Below are 21,203 nucleotides of genomic sequence, written 5' to 3' on the forward strand. Positions count from 1 at the left end.
ACACACACACACACACATACACACACACACACACACACACACACACACACACACACACACACACAGAGGAACACATACACATGGTGAATTTTAAAAGGTAAAGGAAGTATTCTCACTTTAAGGAAAAATGTATAAACTCACTTAACTAGTTAATGTGGCTCTTTTATTCTCTAGGATTTTTCCTGTTAAAATTTTAATGACATGAGAATTGCACCATTGTACTAAGGACAAGAAATACGTAAGTTTTAGGAAACAATTAAAATGATGCCAAACTCAAGTAAAGGGAGTTGGGAACATTACAGAAAAAGCAGTCAATCATCAATTTAATTTCTTTTTTTTAAAATATTTTTTATTACATATTTTCCTCAATTACATTTCCAATGCTATCCCAAAAGCCCCCCATACCCTCCCCCCCCCACTTCCCTACCCACCCATTCCCATTTTTTTGGCCCTAGCGTTCCCCTGTACTGGGGCATATACAGTTTGCGTGTCCAATGGGCCTCTCTTTCCAGTGATGGCTGACTAGGCCATCTTTTGATACATATGCAGCTAGAGACAAGAGCTCCGGGGTACTGGTTAGTTCATAATGTTGTTCCACCTATAGGGTTGCAGATCCCTTTAGTTCCTTGGGTACTTTCTCTAGCTCCTCCATTGGGAGCCCTGTGATCCATCCAATAGCTGACTGTGAGCATCCAATTCTGTGTGTGCTAGGCCCCGGCATAGTCTCACAAGAGACAGCTACATCTGGGTCCTTTCAACAAAATCTTGCTAGTGTATGCAATGGTGTCAGCGTTTGGAAGCTGATTATGGGGTGGATCCCTGGATATGGCAGTCTCTAGATGGTCCATCCTTTGGTCTCAGCTCCAAACTTTACACAATGGAGTACTACTCAGCTATTAAAAAGAATGAATTTATGAAATTTCTAGCCAAATGGATGGACCTGGAGGGCATCATCCTGAGTGAGGTAACACATTCACAAAGGAACTCACACAATATGTACTCACTGATAAGTGGATATTAGCCCAAAACCTAGGATACCCAAGATATAAGATACAATTTGCTAAACACATGAAACTCAAGAAGAATGAAGACTGAAGTGTGGCCACTATGCTCCTCAATTTTATTTCTATCACCAAAACATTCAATTTAACAGTTTTAAATAATTACTAATTATATATAATTAGTTATTAGTCATATATATATATATGACTGCCTGCATTTATATCTGTGTATCTTGTGCCTGCCTGGTATGTGCAGAGGTCAGAAAAAGTGTAAGAGTGTCAGAATCCCAGGAACTAGAGTTAAAGATACTTGTGAGCCAAGAAGTAAGTACCATAATTGAAGCTCTGTCCTCTTCAAGAACAGCTAGTGACCTTAACCACTGAACTATATCTGTAAGCTTTCAATTAAACTTTTAAAGTATGGCTTCAGAAGTAAATAGCTGAACGTATTTTGGAAAAGTCCATAAACTTTAGCAAAGGTTAATAAATATCAACTGTACCTTCATTATTTTTAAGATTATGATTGTTATTATATATTTCCTAAGTGCTTTGATTAATGAAATAAAAGTTCATCCTAAGCCATAAGGTCATTTTTCAAAGAGATATGATGGATGATGTCATACAAAATAGAAAATATGGATGAATACAATTTTTGTTATCACATAATAAAGGGGAAGCCTTCTGTTGGATGTACTAGAAATTGAAGTTGTATAACTACTAATTTCATTTTGATAAGAAGGTAAAATAGCAAAGGCATAGAAAACACTCACTCAAACTATACAATCAAATGCAGTAATAAAAAAATTATTCAACAGTGGATGGACTCTTGAAGGTAATGTTCAGTCATACAGGGCTATATAAACCCCCTGAGCATTATAGAAAATGGGAAGCTGTTTTAAAATGAATCTCATGAGCTGAATACAGAGCACACATTAAGGACATAGAGAACACAAAGTCCCAGCCACTGTACTAAGAAGAACATAGATAAAGCATAAACCAAGACTAGTGCTTGGGTCATGTGGTCTTTCTTCCTAATTTGTGAGCAAGAAGTTTATTCTATCAGGAGAGAAAGGGAAGTTCTATGCTCTTAGCCTGAGAGGTATGAGAATGCACTTTCATAAGATTAAAGAAGTTATTCATTTTTGCCAAAGATCTTGGTTGTATGCAAGACCTGTGAACTAAAATTTGTCAGTGCCCAAATGACCAATTAAAATAATAGGCATGGAAATTAATGCCTAATTGCAACAAACTGGGCAACTTTGAATAATGAGAAACGGTAGTAAGTAAGGCCATGCCTTGCCAATCATTTCATTAATGGAGGTCAGAGGATCCAAAGCTATTGTATGACTGGTGCTTACTTTTCTCCACCAGCACTATTCAAGCTAGTTAGCGGGATGAGGCTATCAGGACATTGCCTACTTGCTTGGTCACATTCTCTGAGCCAAGTATGTGGTTTGTTTAGGACATTCTTGTGATGGTTTTACCATCAAGTCTTGGGTATAACCAAGAGCAATGGCAATAGGCAATAGTGTTTGGGGGGGGGGGCGTCAAACTTTCTCACCAACAGTGCCAAAAGGTATCTCATTTCTTATACATGTATATAGGCATACATATATGTACATAATATCAAGTAGATGAGAGGGAATAGCCTTGAGTACCAAAGAAAGTGAGTTTAAACTGCTTATTGCACCACTGATGCAAATCAATACCATTGTGAGATGCCCCTGCATATGCACTATTATGGACACACTAAAAATAGAGTGATGATGAATGCAGGCAAGGACTTAGAGAAATGTGATCCCATATGAAATACTGGTAAGAATGTGACATGGCTCCATGACTCTTCAAAACTTTGCCAGCTAATCAAATGATTAGAAATAAAGTCATTATATAACCCAACATTGCCACTCCTAAATAGGTATCCAACTGAAATTTCACCTTAAGTCCTCATTGATGTTATTAGAATCATTATTCATAATAATTAAAAGGTAAATGAAACTCAAGTATTTAACCACTGAAAAATAAGTGAGAAGAACATATAATAGCCATGCTACTTGCTTATAAGCAATAAATTAGACCATGGTAGAGCCTTGATGATCCTTGAAAACATGCTAAGTTAACCATCATAAGGATCAACTCATTGTGGGATTCCATTTGTACAGTATTCAAAACATGCAGCAACAGAAAGACTGTTCTTTCTTAGGCACATGGGAGTGTGTGGCTGGGAAGTAAAATAACACTATTTTTTTTATTATTATTATTCAATCTTTTTTACAGTCCAGTCTTCATCCCACTCCTGGTCTGTCCCCTCCTGCTCCCTGCTCCCATCCCTCCTCTCCAATGACCCCTCCTATCTAAGAGAATATTCTCACCCTGCCACCCCCACCTCCCAAACCTCCCAACTCCCTGGGGCCTCAAGTCTCTTGAGGGTTAGGTGCATCTTCTCTCACTTCGGCCAGACCAGGAAGTCCTCTGCTCCTTATGTGTCAAGCGGGCTCGTATCAGCTGGTGTACGCTGCCTGGTTGGTGGCTCAGTGCCTGAGAGATTTCAAGAGTCCAGGTCAGTTGAGACTTGTTGGGGTCTAGCATTGACACAGGATCAGAGTTCTCAACTGGAAGCACGGATATCTGGAAGGTACATAATAAATATATACAAACTACTTTTTTGGTACAAGCTGACAAGCAATTTTTCAAGGCTTAAAGTCTCTCTCCCCTCTCTCTCATTCTCTGTTCTTTCTCTCTCGCTCATTCGCTCACAGCTTGAGGCTGCGTAGTCTCTGCATTCTCCTGCACACTCTGTTTTTTTCCTATGTGCTTTTCTTTTCTTAAACTCTGATGCTCATACACACCTCTGTGCATTCCCCTTTCACTCTCTCTCTCTCTCTCACACACACACCCTTCACACTCATCTCTCACACACACCACATGCACTCTCCTTTCACTCACACACACACACTCTCCATACATGCCTCACATTCTCTCCTCACTCTTCACATTATCTCTTCACTCACTCTCCACATTCACCTCACATATTCCTCACTTGCTCTCTACATGCCCTCTACTCGCTCTCTTGTCTTTTAATGATACTCCAAAAGCAGGTAGAAAAAGACATTATACAATCATTGCCAAATCAAATTCAAAAGAATAACCATGTCCCACAAAGAATCAAGAATTACAATTGTTCCCAAGTTTCAAGCTTCCCTATTTCCAGGCCTATAGCCAAAATAATAATAATTGCAAACTTATCATTATTTAAACTTTAACTTATTATACTTCAGAGCACAGAGCTCTGAGGACAGCTACTTACATTTTCTTGTGAATCACTAATGATAAATGACATGGGCTAAGCTGCCAGGCAGTGGCCAGAAAGAATCAAGTTAACCCTTAACTCAGTAGTTCTGCTAGCTTTCTGCTTCTGCACATTGCACACAATGACTCTCCTAAGAATACCAGTGTTTTGACTTAGTTTTACTAATACAAGATTTTACATATTCTATACTTCCTTAACCAGGAACCACTCTCAAATATTATGCAAACTTATTTCATAACTTCAATAGGTTTTTCTTTCTTGGAGTCCCAGTGTTGTAGATGCAAGCTGTCAGTTCAAGTGCTCTAGATTTACCCAAGCATTTTGATCATTCTTCCTTCTTTTTTTCCCCATCTTCTTCCTTCTTTATTCCTTCTTCTTCCTTCTGAGCAGAAAGCTGAAACCAGTCTTTTATTCACTAAAGCTACATCATCAAGGCTTCAAACACTATTAATCATTTTTAGAAATTCTTAAATTCATATACATTCTAAAAACTCTGCATCATTAGTCCCAATGCCTGCTTACCGACCAAGTGGCTACAATTGCATTAGAGAATTTTATCCTCTAATGAAACCTTCAGATACTTAGGTATGTCTTAGTAAACACAGATGTGGGATTCAGTTTGCCCTCATTCTTGATACTTGCTGGCTACTGGATCCCACATAGTCTAGGTGATGAAGTAATCATTAGTTTCTGTATTATAACTTTTCTTATTTTATGAATGAGATTACTGCAAGTTAGTTTGCTAATAATGTTCTTGGCTAGGTTAAGATAAACATCAAATGGAACTGTGTCCGTTTCTGTGAATTTCATCTATATTTTTAACATAAATAATTATGGCTAGGTCATTGGTTGTAGAGTCAAGTCAGTAGAAGTAATTTTTGTTCAAGCATGAAGAGCTATGTTTAGATCCTCAAAATCTACTTGAAAATCAGCAAATACAAAGTTGAGTGTGGCTATGTGTACTTCTAACTCTAGCACTATGAAGGAGAGAGACAGAGAGATCACACTAGGGTGTGTTTTCTCTCAGGCAAGCTGAAAATAACACCAGCTCCAGGTTCTCCATGAAGGCTTGTTTCAAAGGAGCAAGTCAGAGAGCCATAGGGAAGAGAGTATGCAAAACTCTGGAAGCCACACCTCTCTTTCAGCATTCTAAAATACTATTATACTAGAAATGAATATTTTAGATAAGAGATTTGGAAACTAGATCTTTGTTGCGGGAAATATTAAAACAGTGAACCCGCCAACTCTCCGCGGTGTCAGGCCAAGCTCCCCTGCTCTTGTCTCTGCCAGCTCTCTGGAGCTAGCCCCCAGTCCAGGTGATCTCACTAGTACACTAACTCTCCCACCCCTAAAGGCCACAGGGGTTCTGCTGGGCTATCTCTAGGACACCCCCCCCCCCGAGTTCTTCTAGCTATCATGCAATGCCCCACAGTCAGCCACGGTCAGTCATCTCAACACATAATTATGTGGTAGAATCAAGACTCTTAAGCTTATAGTTAACCAATTAGATTTATGTATGCATGAAATCACGATTTGCAAGATGTTCACACAATAATTTCAGAGCCAATTGAGTGACTTTTACCTTTAATTCCCTTGATTGGTTGGCTCTATCTCCAAGGGTATGGCTGCCTTTGTGATTAGTTAAGGCTCTGGGGGACTTGGGAGGGGGGTTTGCTGATTAATTATACTTGGCTCCGGCTAACTGGTGGGGTAGCTTTTACAGCTCCTGTTTGGTTGCCCATGAGGTTTGCTCAGGCTATGTTGTAGGGCAGCTTCCTGATTGGCTGCCTGTGAAGGGTGGTTTTCCCTGAAATTGACTGTTTTAGGGCTTTTCCGGTTCTTGGTAACAGAAACTTAGGCCTAGTCTCCCAAACTGCTAGTTTTCAGCCTGTCATGGAGTCAACCTGGCTCTGGCTCACTCAGTCCTCTCAATTTTCTTTGTCAGATATTTTCCTACATCAACAAAAATAATAACCCAAATTGGTCATAATTAGGTTTACTCAGTCCTACATTGAGAATGTTCTAAAAATTGACTTGAAGATCAACAGGAGTTCAACTACCCTTGCTAGTTTGGCATGAGGGCAGAGATTACTAAGAAGACCCAAGAAATTTTGTAAAAGACAATTCATTTTATATTCCTAAGTTTTGCCTTCTTATCTGCAGATTGAGATGTCTCCTGCTAGAGAACATATAGAATTGAACCTGTTATTTCTATAGAACTGATATTTCACTATAAAAGCAACTCGTTTGAAACCTGAAAGATGACTTGGTAAAGTGTATTGTTGATATGCCATAAGGAGCTGAGTTCTTATCTTTAACATCAATGTAGAAAAAACAGGTTTGTGGTGTTTCCCTATATTACCAGAGGCAGGGCTGAGGAGAGGCACAAACAAGGTATTTCTAGGGCTTCCTGGTAAGCCATTATAGCAGATTTAGGTAAGCTCCAGAATCTCCTGTGAGAGATCCAATCGAAACAATAAAGTAGACAGCTGGAAAGATTACCCAGCTGCGAGGTCTGTTGATATAAGGCCAGGAGATAGAAGAAGAGAACCAACTCCTGCAAGTTGCCCTCAAACAGACCTTTATATGTGCTTTGTAGCATTTGCACATACACACACAAGTACACACAGACAATAAATGAATAAAATGTTAAAAACAAATAAGACCTGCAAAGTATGAAAAAAAAAACATAAGCTGGAAAAATAATTGAAGAAGAAAACTGACATCAAACTCTGTTTTCTACAAGTCCACATTTGGCAGACTGCACCTGCACACAGGAGTGTGTATGCCTGTACACAGCACACACCCACACTCAGTCACACAAACACAATCACACAAACACACCACAATCCACTCGAGTATACTAGTGTCACTCTGCATCCTCTATCCCATTGTTCCTCTTCCTCCTGCTTATTGTTCTGTGTCCTAGTTGGCCAAGACTAAACCTACCTATATTCTCTGCATTCCTTTTCTTACTTCTCCTTTTTACTTTTATTTCCATAGTGTCCGATCTTTTCTCAGCATCTTCTTGTAGAAACTTAAAGGAAGATTCTTATGACTCTGTTGAGCTTCCTGCCACATTTAAAATTCTAACAATGAGATTCTTTTAGGATCTGTAAACTTTTCTTTATCACATTTATATTTGAAGCGTAGCTTATTAATTATTTATTCATGTACCAATTCTTTGCTGGGAGGGGTTGAAGTAGGATGAAATGAAAGTCATATATAATAAAGCTAATGCAACTGGAATGGATTTTTTTTAAAAAATCAGATATGGGGAATGATAAATGATGTCTAGGACTCCACATGCGGATGATGGTGCTCCCTGGAACTCATGGTTGTTACATTCAAGTTCCTCATCAGACAAAAGACAGAAGTCAATCAAACAAAAATGATTGCATTCTATTCTGGAAGTATATTGAATATACTTTGTTGGATAGAAACTCTGATAGAAGTATTACAGATGATAATAACACAATGATAACCTACCTTTGACTTAATGTGAAATTGTTTTCCAGTTCTTGAATTTTTAGTGCTTAAACTTTTTTAAAAAAGTATACAATAATAATCTAGTTAAGTCACTAAAAATATTTCTGTCAATATTAAAATAGTGCCCCTATCTTATAATGGTTTTCATCTCTTGGGTCTGCAAGACACATGCTTTTGAATCTTGAGACACAGTCACCATGAAAAGCTTAGGCAGAGGAAAGATGGTACATGCCTTTAATCCCAGGAGAAAGAGGCAAGCAGATCTCTGGATTCTAGGTCAGCCTGGGACAGATCAAGTTCCAAGTAAAGAATAACTTGGATCCAGCTGTTTTGGTACACAACTTTAATATGGGAAATACTTTCTGCTGGAGGCCTACATAAGGACAATGGAAGAAGGAAGGCTTCCTTCTTCTTGTTTAGCTGCTTGAACTTATTTGCTAGCACTCCCTACAAACTTCTTGCCCAGCAGAATTTAGGATTGCAGGAACATTAAGCAAAACTTTCCTAGTATGTTACTAGGAGTGATTGTAAATGCCCTTTTCCACCTCTTCATTCCTGGACCCATAGATCCTGCCTGTGGGAGAGTCTGTACCACATATAGGATGCTGATTCAAAGCACATAATTCCTTCTGAAAAATCCTGCCCCAGCCTTCCATGCTGCTGCCATCTAATTGGAGCACAAAGAAGCTGTGTTCCAGAGATATTCAAGGTTGTACCTCATGCTGCAGCTAGACTTGATAATGTGTAAGAATCACCAAGGTGGTACTGGTTTTAAAAATATGAAGGGTCATGGAGATCAGATGAGGTTTGGCACTGTTACAGTCCAAGGATGGCCACTAGTGAAGGTACATAACCTCAGTTACAATTGAGCGCCCAAGAATGAAGGGATCATGCAAAGTTGAGGCTTAGCACTATGGAGAGAGCCTATGAGAGCCTACTGGTAAAACCTGGTTGCAGGGGAAGAGTCAAGCATGTTGGAGATGCTAGTACCATGTAATGATCACCAAGAAAAGCAGCAGGGAAGTAGAGTCAATCATAGCTTAGAGTGTTACAGAGGAGGTATCTGGAGAAGTGACACAAGCCTTTTGGAGAATCCCAGAAAATCATGTGTGGATCCCAGATATTCGAGAAAGAAACTGTAAAGGTGAAGGTGCCTTGGATTCCACAGGATGTAAGAGATGCCAAGATGTACTATACCTGCTTGAAGAAAGCTGCCATCAGGGCAAGAGAACAAAGTTTGTTTCTGCTAAATGCAAGATCTGACGATGTCAGTCATCAAGGATGAAAGGAGTTGGCGATCTGACAATTGCTTTGGCTTTGACACTAGACATGGCGATGTAGAGTTTGGCGTATGTTTCATCCAATATTTCCTTACCATGACATTTTAGAATGGTAATTTATATCCTACATGATATTGTAGTATGTGATCTGCTTTTTAAATTTTGATTTCTTAAGGGAATACAGTTCAGAGATTGCTTGAATCTCAAAAGAGACTTTGAACTTCGCACTCTTAACATTGGAGAAACTATTATAGATGATGGGGACCTTTGAAGTTGTACTAAATGTATTTTGCATTGTGCTATGCCTACTTATGATATTTGAACAAGCCTAATGTGGCCAGGAAGTAGAATGTGGTGTTTTGAATGTGAGGTGTGGCCTTGTTGGTAGAAGTATGTGACTGGGAGTGGGGGGTGAGGGGTGGGAGGGTTGAACACTCTTTCTAGCCATGTAGGAACCAGTCTTCTCCTGCTTGCCTTTACAACAAGATGTAGAAATTTCAACTCCTCCAGCACCATGCTCTCTGCATTGGTGATAATGAACTGATCCTCTCTGACTTCATAGGAAGTGAAATCTTAACTATGACAGTAAAACAGCAAGTGCTGATTTCACAAAGGTTAGTTCTCAGAAGGAGCAACACAGCTCACTGGAGACCTTCAGCGGTTTGTAGATCAAGACACTGGAACTAGACATCGGTTTGTTGAGCAGAAGTGGATAGGGAAAAAGAACAAGACACGCAATCCTCCCTCTGGCCTTTCTGAAATCTCTCACACCAATGACTTCTTATGATTGAGGTTAACATGGACATTGACATTTCACTAACTTTAATACTAAATCTAGGTTCTGACAAAGACTAGAAAAAAAACTTTTTAATATATGTTTTACAGGGAGCAAGTATAAACGTATTAATAAATATCCAAGAACCAAGTATAGAGAAAGTTTGGTAACGTCCACGCAGTAGACAGGAGCTAAATGCCTTTTTATTTTTGTGTCTTCATAAAAATGTGCAGCTCACTATGAGCTGTGGGCTTCTGGAGAAGAGTGGCAAGGATGGTCACCAAGATTGGCTCTATTTGATGCTTTACCATAAAACATGGTGGCTTCACTTGAATAAATGTTTTATGTCATTAATATAGTTCTTTATGTTTTCCTTTACACATAAAGAGATGTTAACAAAATAATATTATGAAGGCATGAGAAAATGGTTCAGTATTGAAAAGTACTTGCTGTACCTGCATAAGCATCTAACTTTGAAACCCTAGAAACAGTATAAAAATCCAAGCATGGATGAGGGACTCTGACAGTGTTGGGGCACAGACAAGAAGATGATTGGCTTTGCTAGCTGCCACTTTAGCTCCAAGTTCAATAAGAGGCCTTGTCTCAAGGAAATAAGATGGCAAGTAACACAGCTGAATGCATGATGTCAACTTCTGGTTTCCACACAAACCTCTGCCCAAAGGCACACTATCATGAAACCACAGAAGGTATGTCTCTCTAAGAATATTCTGAAAAAAGACAAAAATGTAAAATGTGTTATTTCTACAAAACTACCAGTTGAGCCAGTTTCAGACAAATTAATTTCATCATAGAAAATAGTTGTTAATGAATAAAATGAGTCTCTGGACTCTTATTTCCAATTACAGCACAAGAATGATTGAGGGGACAAGGCTCCAGAAAGAGACATTTGGGAGCTCTCCCCAACCAAATAGGAGCCTGAGAAAAAAAGGCTACAAAATCTGCTCCAGGCAGCCATTTATCCCTATTAATTCAGACTATTAATATTAATGTATTCTGGGAGAGAAAGCCAGGGACCTACTCTTTTATCTTGCTGTGCAGAAACTGAATATTGCATGACCTTGAATAAATGGAGTGTTACTGATGCCATTTTTGTCTCAAATGAAGGAAAATCAGAGAGCCATCCCTTATCTGCTCTCAGTCTGGTTTGGGTTTTGGCCTCAAAGAAACCAAAATAAAAACAAAACAAAGTCCCAAGATATAAAGGCAGACAGGTGTAGTTTAGGATAATGAGGTTGGTGAAGAGCTGATCTTTTCTCTGTTAGCAAGACTAGACTCTGAACTGGAAAGACAGGGTATGTTCCTGTAAGACTCTGGCAAGCCCTAGCTTACCCGGGACCCCCTGAGTGAACAACATGGAGCTGGGAATCGACGCAAAAGCAAGAGAAATTTATTGTTGCAACACATTGTGGTCATCCTACACCTGAAGGAGAAGCAGTAACCCATACAACCCGTTTGGTTAGTTTTTATACAGATTTTAGCAACTAGGACCAATATGATTGGCAGAACAGTGCACCCTTTAAACTGATTGGCCTTTAGGAAATGAGGTAGCATAGGCTTTTCTTGGGTGCAGAGGGTCAATGGTCCCTCTGCCCTGAGGAATGTGTCTACCTGAGCTCTGGGCTTCCCTTATCTCCAGGAGGTCAGTATTCATTCCCCTTGTGCTCCGAGGAATGTAATTAGCTTCTCCCTTCCACAGGAAAGAGGTGCCTATGTGTTCTGTGATTTTTCTCTTCGAGGAGAGGAGGGGTCTGGTAGAATTTTCCAAAGTCCCTCTTCATTCCCTTTCACTGTCATCTGAAGATGATTTAAGAATGAGAAGACTCGTGAAATGCAACCCTACCCAGAGCTGTGTGCTCTCTAAGGAAAATTGGGCACATAATGAGAAAAGACTGCCAGGATTCATTAGTGGTGAAGTTCCCCATTTTTGTTAAGTGCTGTGAGACTGGATGATTTCATTAAAAGGTCTGAGTGCATGAGGGACAAGATATTAAAGACAACGAAGAAAAGCAGTTTCACCACAGAGGAGGTGCTATTTGTCTAAGGAGTAGAAACTCACCAGCAGTAATAGCTCTGCAGTTAGAAAAAGGCTCATACAGTCCTTAGTATTTCTTGCTATCTATTTTGTTTTAATGACTTGTTTTTTAATTTGGAGGTGTGTTTTAAAGCATTGATAAGCTTATTCTTTGACAGTTTTATACATCTATACAATGCTATTTGATTAACCTCTCTTTGTACCTGTGAGACCAAAACAGGAACAATATACATTACAAGTTAATGAGAAACCAAAAGAGTAAAAATATACCTTGTAGTTTGAGGGTTTTGTTTCAGTTTGTCCTATGTTAAATCCTTGAAATACTTACAGAATAACTTTTGTTTGTCCTGTGACAAGTCCTTGTAAGTTAAGGCTTCTATTTATAATTAAGAATAAATTTAAGTTTCTACTCTGACATAAAATGCAAACCTGTTTTCAGGTTATCTATCTATCTATCTATCTATCTATCTATCTATCTATCTATTTGTATTTTTATATTTTTTCAAGACGGGGCTTCTCTGTGTAGCCATGGCTGTCCTGAAAATAGTTCTGTATTTTTAACTGATGATATTAGAGCATATAGTATTGGTGTTCTGTTCAGAGTGTTGTCTCACATGCCAAAGAGTTAAAGACTATTTTCTAATTTCTCTTCTACCAAGTTCAGTGTACCTAGTTTTATGTTAGGGTTTTTGTTCTACTTGTACTTGAGTTTTGAGCAGGATAATAGATATGATATATATTATTTGCATACTTCTACATGGAGACATCCAGCTTGACAAAATCCATTTGTTGAAGATTTCTCTTTACTAGTGAAAATTTCTGCCTTCTGTGACAAAAGTTTGGCTTCTATGTCTGTAGGTGTTTTATGTCTGGGTCTACAATTCAATTTCATTGTTCTTGTTCTGTTTTTATGCCAATACCTTGTGGGTTTTATTACTGTAGCTTTGTAGTATGACTTAGAAATCAGTGAAAGTAACATTTTTGTTTTTAGTGATAGTGTTATTTTCATTGTTATTCTTCTTTTGTTTTGTTGTTAATGTTCAGGTTTATTTTAGCAATCCTGGGTTTTTGGGTTTTGGTTTTCCTCTATGAATTTGAGAATTTTTATTTCATGGTCTGTAAAGAATTGTGTTGCAATTATGATGGAGATTGCATTCAATCTGTAGACTGCTTATGGTAAAAAAAATGGAATTTTTACTGTTAATCCTGCCAATTCCTAAGGATTCCATCTTCTCATAACTTCTTCCATTTTTCTTCAGAGATTGTAAGTTTCTAACTATAAAAATCTTACATTAACTTGGATAGACAGTGTCTATAACTTGAAACCCTTGTAAAGAATGTTGGTTCCCTGATTTCTTTCTCACTTTGTAATTTCTTTTTTTTTATTAGATATCTTCTTCATTTACATTTCAAATGCTATCCCAAAACTCCCCTATACTCTACCTACAATGCTCCCCAACCCACCCACTCCAGGTTCCTAGCCCTGGCATTCCATTGTACTGGGGCATATAATCTTCGCAAGACCAAGGGCCTCTCATCCCATTGCTGGCTGACAAGGCCACCCTCTGCTACTTATGCAACTAGAGACAAAAGCTCTAGGGGATACTAGTTTGTTCATATTGTTATTCCTCCTATACATTTGCAGAATCCTTCAGCTCCTTGGGTACTTTCTCTAGCTCATTCATTGGGGGCCCTGTGTTCCAACCAATAGATAACTATGAGCATCCACTTCTGTATTTGCTAGGCAATGGCATAGCCTCACAAGAGATAGCTATATCAGAGTCCTGTCAGCAAAATCTTGCTGGCATGTGCAATAGTGTCTGGGTTTGGTTGTTTATGGGATAGATCCCTGGGTGGGGCAGTCTCTGGATGGTTCATCCTTCTGTCTCAGCTCTGAACTTTGTCTCTGTAACTCCATCCATGGATATTTTGTTCCCAATTCTAAAGAGGAAAAAAGTATCCACACTTTGGTCTTCCTTCTTCTTGAGTTTCACTTGTTTTGCAAATTGTATCTTGGGTATCATAAGTTTCTGGGCTATTATCCATTTATCAGTGAGTGCATATCATGTGTGTTCTTTTGTGATTTGGTTGCCTTACTCAGGATGATATCCTCCAGATCTGTCCATTTGCTTAAGAATTTCATAAATTCATTGTTTTTAATAGCTGAGTAGTACTCAATTGTGTAAATGTACCACATTTTCTGTATCCATTACTCTGTTGAGGGACACCTGGGTTCTTTCCACCTTCTGGCTATTATACATAAGGCTGCTATGAACATAGTGGAGCATGTATCCTTATTACAAGTAGGAATGTCTTCTGGATATATGCTCAAGAGACTAACTAGAGGGCACAGGGACAGCATCCTATTTAGCAAAATCAGAAATGAAAAGGGAGATATAACAACAGAACCTGAGGAAATACAAAACACCAACAGATCCTACTACAAAAGGCTGTACTCATCAAAACTGGAAAACCTGGATAAATTGGTTTATTTCTAGACCGATTCCAGGTACCAAGGTTAAATCAGGATCAGACTAATGATGTAAACAGTCACATATCCCCTAATGAAATAGAAGCAGTCATTAATAGTCTCCCAAACAAAAAAAGCCCTGGACTAGATGAGTTTGGTGCAGAGTTCTATCAGACCTTCAAAGAAGACCTAATTCTAATTCTCCTCAAACTATTCCACAAAACAGAAGGTACTTTCCCAATTCATTCTATGAAGTCACAATTACTCTGATAACCCCCCCTCTCTCTCTCTCTCTTACTGCATGCTTATTGCATCTCCCCAAGAAAAGGCTTTTGAAAAATAAGTGGGAATGATTGATATATGTACTATTCTTGCTACTTAATGATTAGAATTATATATTTTATTAAATTTCATTTACTCAAAATCCACAAAATGCAACATTGTTTTTTACCTAAAGGTGTAGATAAATGAAAATGATAATGTTCAAAATTACACACAAACTGCTACTAGATCTGACTGTTCTGTTTTTGTTCTATTGATGTCATTATATATCAAAATAAATTATGTAGAAACATGTGCATACATGCATATACACCAATGATTGCAGAGTGTTTGTTCCCTGTTTTTAATCACGTAAACAGTCCTGTAAGTCACAGTGTTAGAAAAGTTTGCCCCACTCTGAAAAGATACTATGTAACTAAAAGCAGAATTCATTCCCTAGAGCATTCCTTTCTTTATTTTTCCTCAAAATGTGTAAGACCATGCTTGAAATCTCTTTCATTGTACAGTGTGGCTTTCCACAGGTTTATGAATATCTTTCATTGTCTAATCTCCTAGATATAGCAATAACTAACCATGAAGCTACTCCATACCAGAAATATCATAACCAAAGGGACTTGTTGTAAAATTCCTAGAAATATTTTAAGAGCTATTACTTTTGTAGGAACAGAAATGTTTGTGATATTTTGCACTCAGTAAGACATGTATTATTAAGAAAATATGTACAAATATTAGAAACAAACAGGTTATGATTAAATAACTGGCTGGCAATGAACTTCAGATGCTCAAGATGCAGACATGTAAGAATGAAAGAGAGGAATCAGATACAGCAGTTCTGAATTTGGGAGAAGACACATATATCAGTTAATTTTCCCCATTTTTAGTGACAAAACACCTGACAGAAGCAACTAAAGAAAAAAAGGTTTGTTTTGTGTCACAGTTTGATGATCCAGTGTATCTTCTCAGGGATGTCATGGTTGATTGCACATGATGTGGCTGTGTTGCGCTGCATCCACAGTCAGGAAGCAGAGATGATTGTTGGCCCTCAGGCCAATTTCTCATTTTCACTTATGTGATGTCAGTTCAGGAATGGTCTTTTCGAAATTCAGGCTGGGTCTTCCTTACTCAAATCTTCCTTGAAACACCCTCATAGACAAAGGTGTACATTCATGGCGATCTGTACCTCATTAAGTTTGCATTGGAGATTAAACATCACAGAAAGAAAGATTTATTCAAACCACTGCAGTATCCATTGCAGGCATCAGAAATAGTAATGCTCTATTAAAGAAAAAAAAAGAATACATGTTCAAAATCTACCAGTGTAAATTCACTACTAGGGAAACTTTATTTTGGTTCTTTAATTCTTCATCCTCATCAACCATTTCTTTCTCTTCCCTACCCCTACATAGCACTTTCTCCTTGTCCCTTTCCTTGTTACCTTCTGAGAAGTGTGATAAAAAATACCCTGGACAAAGAGCTTAGGGGAGAAAAGTTTTATTTTGTCTACTATTTCAGAAGTATATGATCTATTAAACTGGGGACTGCCTGGAAACAGTCATAGAAACAAAGGCAGCAAGAGTAAGAAATAATTGGTCACATTATATCCATATTCAGGAAGCCAAGGATATGAGTAAAAATTAAGCCTGAAGGCCCACTCCTAGTGACCCACTTCCAGCAAGGCCCCATAAGCATCAGTATATCAGTTAATTTTTCCAAATTTTTTTTGTGTGTGTGACAAAACACCTGACAGAAGAGACTAAAGAAAGAAAAACTTATTTTGTGTCATAGTTTGATGATCCAATATGTCTGAAGTTCCATAAGCACCCAAATAGCACCACTAGCTATGGTCCAAATGTTCAAATACGTGAGCCTGAGAGAGACAGTCACCATTTAAACCACACTACCAGTTTCCTCCTCTTCTTCTCTGTCTCTAGAGCTGATAGGACTCTTATGAGTTTGATACTGCCAACTTTTCAATGTCTCTCAGTGATTCTTACACTCATCCTGGCTGTAACTTCACACTTAACTCCTTGTAGCTTCCCAATAAACTTTTGAATCTCTGATAATTATTTCAATTCAAACAACAGGTTAAACAAAATGAATGATTTCTTTGTTGTCTTTAATTTCCTAAATTATTTGTTTCATTCTATTAACTCACTTTAGTCATATACTCCCTTCTGTAGATAGCTGTATTCTCCAGCTCAGTTAAGTGTCCCCTCCTATGGCCTCATAGCCAAATTCTCTGATCTATCTTGCAATATTGTGTGTTGGGTTGAGTGGATGTATTTGTAACAGTTATTCAGAATCTTGCTACTGTGCTCTTGAAACACTGCTTGTCTTTTACCTTTGAGTTCAGTCTATTTCCTTCTATATACCCTTGCATCTTCAGTCCTCCCAAACACAAAGGTGGACCATCCTCTCTCAAGTTTGCAAACTCTATCTGATCATATCCATTACATTTTTTTCTGTAGCTTTCTCCATCAACTTGACATTAGCATGTAGGTTATTTGCTATGGTCTGATAATTATGAAGATATGTTGCAGTTTGTATTTCAGAAAAGACCATGACTTTGCAGAATTTTCCATATTTTGTCATCAACACTCATTAATGTCAAGGCCATTTTTCAATTAACTCAGAAATGAAAACAGAATAGAAGTACTTCACTCAACCAGTTTTGAATTATAGGAAAGCAGAAGAGCAATACTAGATGTCTTCAAGCAAGGCCTGCCATCCCTGTCACTGGAAACCAAACTCACAAGTGTGAACACAAAGAATGTGCAAGTATGTCAGGGAGTAGTAGCAATATCACATCAAACTTCTTACACAAAACTAGAGGATGATCCACGGTAGGGAAACTCTTTGTCCCTCATAGTCACATATAACTCATAATGATGTCAATAAATAGAAATAATGTAGCTAAGATAGAAGATGCATTTGAAAAAATGATGGGAGAGAAGTCAATATGATTTAGTGAGATGAAGAAATATTGGGGATTCTGCTATAGCATGTCTCATTGATCACTAGAGAGTAAGTCAATATTGCCAGCATGACCATCAGTCTTATCTTACTCAGATGTTATAACCCATCTAAACAGAGTCAGATGCTGAATATTTCTAGAGAATCACTCTGCTGGAATTTTTCTCATTGTCTGTTCACAGAAATCACAAACCAGATATGACCTGCCATAGGTCCCCTGTAGGGTCTCAGGCAGGAGGTCTTGCTGCAAATTCCAGAGGTCAAAAATGTGAAGGGATTAGAGATTCTTCTCTATCTGAGAAAGCTGTGAAAATAGAGGTGTGTGTGTGTGTGTGTGTGTGTGTGTGTGTGTACATATGTGTGTTACTAAGATTGAGCCTAGGGACATATGAAACTAAGAAAGTGCTCTACAACTGGCCATATCCCCAGTTAAAAGGATATTCTTTGCTGGTATTGTTTTAACAACTTAATTGTTTCATCTGATTTTTATCAATAAACTTGTGTTATCTCAACTGATAACTCTAGGATAAGGCTCAATTTGAAATAGGACATGGTATTTGAGAGGAGACATATAGCTAACTCTTCCAAATAAGGCCAAATACTCAGGACCATTACCAGGTGGGCTCTCAGTATATGAGCAGGTGTTCTGCGGGTTTAAGGTCTCTCCATCACCTTCAGTAGGAGAATAGAAAATGATTTGATTGTCTAACTGTAGGATTTTTAGAAGTCAATAAACATTGAAGAATCTTCAACAGTTCTATATAGGAAAAGTGGAGCACAGGGGGAAATGTGTGTTTGTGAAGGCATATGTGCTTTAGAAGAAAATCCACAATGTGAAGTTATTGAAGTTTTTAGATAAGTTTGTGCTTCAATTCCCATCATGCACTTTAAACCAATACTCTGAATGGTAGTAATTACAAAAGCCCCCCAGAATGATGAAGACTGCTGAGCATTTAGAAAGCACTGGACCACACTTTCAAATACTCATTTTCGTTCTTTAATATTTGTCTATTTGGAGGGACTAATTAGATCTAATTAAAGTGAGCACAGAGATACCAAACTCTAATGAGCATTTATTTTGGATGTGTGTTTTTTTTTAAAGTGATTTCCAAAATGAGCTGCTTTTAAACCTTTTTTTTTCTTTCTGTACAGCAAAGGACAGATAAATGGAAGATGCAATTTTCAAGGTCAAAGTCAAAATGGGATAAATGAAATTTTTTGAAAGAAACTACTCTTTAAAAAGATCATGAATAAGCACAGAAGATTGGTGATGTCTTCTAATTAGCACAACCCCTATACACTAAGTAGCAACCAATGCATACACCCATACACTCACATGTCCTATTTTAATATGCCTCCATATGGCCAGTAGGTAGAGCAGTTGTCTTTGGGTTTATGTTCTAAGTTCTGGGTTTAAGACATTTATAATTCAAGCATATGGGAAGACAGGTGGATCCCTAGTGTTTGGTACCCAACCAACCTAGTATACTTGGTAATTCCAGGACAATAAGAGACTGTATCAATGGAAGTGGATAGGTTTCTTTAGGATGATCCCCACCCATAGATGTGCATAAGCATACATACCCACTTAAAAATAAAATAAAATAATAAATACACAATAATTGCAAAAGTGTGCACGTGATAGTCAAGAAATATGGTCTTGAGAAACCTCATAGTAGAATTCAGCAGCTGATGTTTGCTCTTTCTTGGAGAACCAGAAAGACCCCAGTACTTGGAAGGAATGAAACATGTAGCCTTGCTTATCAGGCACTGGAGACAGCAAGACCTTCAGGTGAGGAAATGACCTTGACAACATCTCTGATGAGGATTCATTCTGACAATGGTATGTACAAAGACCTATAGAAGGGAAGGTGCTTTCCATGGATATTTTATTCCATATTCTAGGGAGGAATGATGTATCCATGCGTTGATCTTCCTTCTTGATTTTCTTGTGTTTTGGAAGTTGTATCTTGGGTATTCTAGGTTTCTGGGCTAATATCCACTTATCAGTGAGTGCATATCAAGTGACTTCTTTTGGGATTGGGTTACCTCACTCTGGATGTTATCCTCCAGATACATTGAGACAAAGTTTGGAGCTAAGATGAAAGGATAGACCATCCAGAGACTGCCCCAACTGGGGGTCCATCCCATAATCAGCCACCAAACGCAGACCCTATTTCATATGCCAGTAAGATTTTGCTGAAGGGACCCTGATATAGCTGTCTCCTGTGAGGTTTTGCCATTGCTTGGCAAATACAGAAGTGGGTGCGAACAGTCATCTATAGGATGGAACACAGGGCCCCTAATATAGGAGCTAGAGAAAGTACACAAGAGCTGAAGGGGTCTGCAACCCTATGGGTGGAACAACAATATAAACTAATCAGTACACCCAGAGCTCATATCTCTAGCTGCATATGTAGCAGAAGATGGCCTAAATGGCCACCAGTGGAAAGAGAGGCCCCTAGGTCTTGCAAACTTTATATGCCCCAGTACAGGGGAACGCCAGGGCCAAGAAATGGGAGTGAGTGTGTAGGGGAGCAGGGGAGGGTGAGGATATATCTAAAAAAAATATGGGAAAGAAAAAGGGAAGGTGCACAGCAGGTGTTGGACATCTTAGCTGTTTCTCAGAAAATGTCTTTCTTTCTTAGCAGGAATCCAATATTTTTTTAATATTTTTTTTATTACGTATTTTCCTCAATTACATTTCCAATGCTATCCCCAAAGTCCCCCACACCATTCCCCCCACTTTCCTACCCACTCATTCCCATTTTTTTGGCCCTGGCATTCTCCTGTACTGGGGCATATAAAGTTTGCGTGTCCAATGGGCCTCTCTTTCCAGTGATGGCTGACAAAGCCATCTTTTGATACATATGCAGCTAGAGTCAAGAGCTCCGGGGTACTGGTTAGTTCATAATGTTGCACCTACAGGGTTGCAGATCTCTTTAGCTCCTTGGATACTTTCTCTAGGCTCCTCCATTGGGGGCCCTGTGATCCATCCAATAGCTGACTGTGAGCATCCACTTATGTATTTGCAAGGCCCTTATACCATGTTCCCAGAACCTCTAACACAGAAGGTAAGTTACATTAACAAGTTTTAAGACTCACTCTGTGCAGGTAAATCATTATTAGCCCCATACATATGCCCAAATGCTCTCTAGACCTAATATGAAATATGTAATCTCTCACTTCCTTTCACCAGTTCACAGTGTTAAAATTTTCTTCTCTGGACCCCACAGATGTCATTTGCCATGTTTCAATGTTGTGTTGACCTAAGACATGTTTTCTGGTAGCAGATATTGGCATCTAAGAACGCTAGTCTTACATGCTTTTAATCCCAGCACTCGAGAAAAAGAGGCAGACAGATATCTGTGAGTTTGAGGGCAGTATGGTCTACCAACCCAGTTCCAGGACAAACAAGTTTACACAGAGAAAAACCTATCTTGGAAAAACAAACTAACAAAAAAACAAATAAATCTCACAAAACAGTTAATCCCAGAGAGATGCATAAATCTGTGTATTTTTATACTTAAGTTTAATGCAGCGTCATAGAGAGATATAGTTAGTGACAAG

This window comes from Mus musculus, chromosome 1 (assembly GCF_000001635.26).
Source record: "Mus musculus strain C57BL/6J chromosome 1, GRCm38.p6 C57BL/6J".
NCBI classification, from domain to species: Eukaryota; Metazoa; Chordata; class Mammalia; order Rodentia; family Muridae; genus Mus; species Mus musculus.